This window comes from Frankliniella occidentalis, unplaced genomic scaffold (assembly GCF_000697945.3).
Source record: "Frankliniella occidentalis isolate FOCC.00 unplaced genomic scaffold, Focc_3.1 Scaffold90, whole genome shotgun sequence".
In the NCBI taxonomy this organism is placed as follows: Eukaryota; Metazoa; Arthropoda; class Insecta; order Thysanoptera; family Thripidae; genus Frankliniella; species Frankliniella occidentalis.
In genome coordinates, this window is record NW_026267219.1 from 17,824 (window position 1) to 20,839 (window position 3,016).

The window sequence follows — 3,016 nt, forward strand, 5'->3', positions numbered from 1 at the left end:
CCGGCCCCGCCCCCGCCCCCACCTCGCAAGGGGTGACTTTAGTGCCGGGTACAGAGATGTGATGTGACATAACACTTCGTCCATCCTCGCATTGCGTTTATTTTTACGCGTAACTGGCACTAGTCACACCTTTGGCATATTATCGGTGGACGTGTGAAAAAAAAGCAAGGAGTGATGACTTCTCCAAAATTTTCCAGTTGTTAAGTAATATGAGATAAGGTCAATTTTTTCGAAGGTGAAAAATCAAATTCACTTTCCGGATTGGTGACGGGAGCTGGGCTGTCGCGATTTGCATCTAATATGGTTCCGTTCTGCATTTTGGTCTACCCGCGCCCCGTCCTTTGCTGCGTTACCCCGTGGCCTGGGCACAATGCGCCTGCCTGAACGAGTTTTGCAGACCTCCAAGGGAACATGTCGGCATAAGGGATTGCATTTTATAGTGTTGAAGATGCGCGAGCGTGTCTCCGGGGTGTAGCACTTGAATGGCATTCCACTGTGAGTTATTCGAGCTTGTGTGAAGTGTGTGAGTATTCTGTGCATGCTGCATGTACCCTGCCGCCCTGCAATAAGCTACTCATATGTCACATCCATCAATATTCATCATCATCTTCACCAATATACGTACTCATATCAGGAGAGACTCGAAGTTTCCACCGCATGATGGGACTCCCTGACACCACACGCATGATTACTTCACCAACCATAAAAATCGTTGCATTTTTTAATTCTGTACATGATATGAATGTCCATTGTTTGAGCCGTTGTTTCTGTAGAATTGGAGGCAGTCGCTTGGTTCGGCTGTCAATACCCCCAGCCGGTTTGCTGGCCTGTCGGTATCGATGACCGCCAGCGACTTCGCACTGCCTCGTGTTGATAACAGTGTTTTCTTTTCTTTTTTTTTGTCATGCCTATGTATTCGGCACAGGCAGTTTGCCCACTCAGACCGATAAAAAAAAGTCATATGAATAAATTGAGAAACCAGACCATAATCGCAGCGTGCTTAAATAATGAGCCTGTCGTTTGTCGTTTGGCTGACGGTATGCTCCTCTTTCCAGCGGGTCTTCCCCCCATCCCAAGGTACCCAGCAGGGCCAGCCAGCGCCCCCCAAGGGGCTCCCCTGGGCCCGCCAGGGTCCCGTCGGACAAGCCGCCAGTCCGGACGGCGCCAAGCCTGAGGACGACAAGCAGCGGAGGCTGTTCGCCCCGCGCCCGCTCCTGCAGGCCCAGCAGCAGCCTTCGGGGCAGCAGCCGCAGCAGCCCCAGCAGCCGCAGCCCAAGCAAGGGGGTCGCATCGTCCGCCGACTGTCTGACAACGTGCAGCAGCAGCAGCAGCGACAGGCCGCACCACCCAGCCCCGCGCGCAGGAGCTCGGCCGTCCCCGCGACCACCAGAAGGGAGACGGTCATGATGTCGCTCCCGTAGCTGGCTCAGCTGCCGATTGAAGGAAAGGCACACACTTACTTGATTTCGTATCCGCGGCGTCTTACTGGATGTCACTGTTATGCCCATGCAATTTACGTGACAAATGACACTTAGCGGACAATTTGTCCTTCCTGATGAGGTTTCCACCAGTGACTAAGTAATGAGGGGCGTTTGAGCTAATGAATTTAGATGTAAGTACATTTGCCTCGTTAACTATGGTCCCTTACACTCGCTCTGACAGTGGTGGTAGGTTGGCGAATCGCTACTAGCCACATTGACTGATAAGATAATTGCACTGTGTCGATGTAACCTTTTTTAAAACTAATTGTGTACACACTGCTCATGTAAATAAATGAAATACGACGTGGGAGTTTTTTTTGCGTATAGATCAGTTTTGTCCAGTTGACGAAACCATCGTGTATATTCGCCTGTGATTTGTGAGAAAATAAAATTATTTAACTTGTGATCATTGCTAAAGCAGCTGTCTTTTGACCGCTCCCTTCTAGCTCCCCTCCCTCCACACATCTCCCCCCGAAAGTCATCAACGCAAATCCACTCGCCCGCCAGCACCTGGGTTGCACAGGGAAAGATCAAAACTAAAGTTGATATCTAATTGCCAAAAAAGAAAATAATACTGGGACTGGGTGTGTTTGGCGAGCACCCCAGTGTTGCTGGTTTATTTTCTGCCTCGTAAGGAATCGTCCAGAATCTACGTCTTTTTTTCCAGATATCATTTGGCAAAATGTGGGAGCTCAGCGCCTGCGAGACTCTGGGTAGGCCACCCCGCAGTACACGTATACACTGCGGGTAAGACATTGCCTACCCATCAGGCGCTATGAATGCTTGCATTGGCTGAGCTTCGCAGGTTCCCAACGGCGAATGACACGGACCAACTTATTTCTGGATGATCCCCAAGGCGTCGTGGCCGCTGCGGTGCGAGAGGGCGCGCAAACCCGCAACATTGGGCTGCTTCCTCTGACACACCCAGTACACATGTACTTTTGAACCCCGGCAGGAGGGCAGAGCTAGTGTTCAGTAGGTCAGTGGTGTGTGATCTTGATAGTCAGTATCGCGACGTTCGCGTCCGACACGCAGCGCGTCACTCCGCGTCTCTCTGCGTGACGTCTGGCCGTAGAAATTCCCATGCCCGGCCATATGGGGTACATACAACGACTGCTTGACGTTTTCGCGTCTCCCTCCCCCTCCCCCCTTCTCTCTCTGCATAGGTCCTAATAAATCAATTTCAATTCTCCCCCCTCCCACACACACATGTTGTGTCCTAATCAGTAGTGGCGGACGACTTACAACATTTACATCCCATCATATCACAATAACCCGTGTGTGTGTGTTTTTGCGGAATCCGCCGGCGCGCGCATTGCTGGGAGGGGGGGGGGGAGATAAGCAGTTCGTCACGTCACGCGCGGCCCAGTCACCGCAGTCCGGGCAGCAGTGTGCGGCGACTAGCCCGGCGCGGCTCATAGTTAGTCCTAAGCCAAGCGCAGCAGGTTGTGATGACGTGTGTGACTGTGCGTGTTTGTTTTAGGGAATGCATATATGGAGGTTAGGGTTTGTTTATTACGTGATGTCATGTCCGT

At 51.7% G+C, this 3,016-nt stretch overlaps 1 long non-coding RNA gene across 1 annotated transcript; it reads left to right on the forward strand.

Annotated features, from left to right (window-relative positions):
• The first annotated feature begins 17 nt into the window (after positions 1-17).
• On the forward strand, positions 18-1,887 carry LOC127749767 (uncharacterized). The gene is made up of 2 exons (XR_008011352.1): positions 18-495; positions 1,056-1,887. It is a non-coding gene; the product is annotated as an uncharacterized LOC127749767 (long non-coding RNA).
• Positions 1,888-3,016: the final 1,129 nt, after the last annotated feature.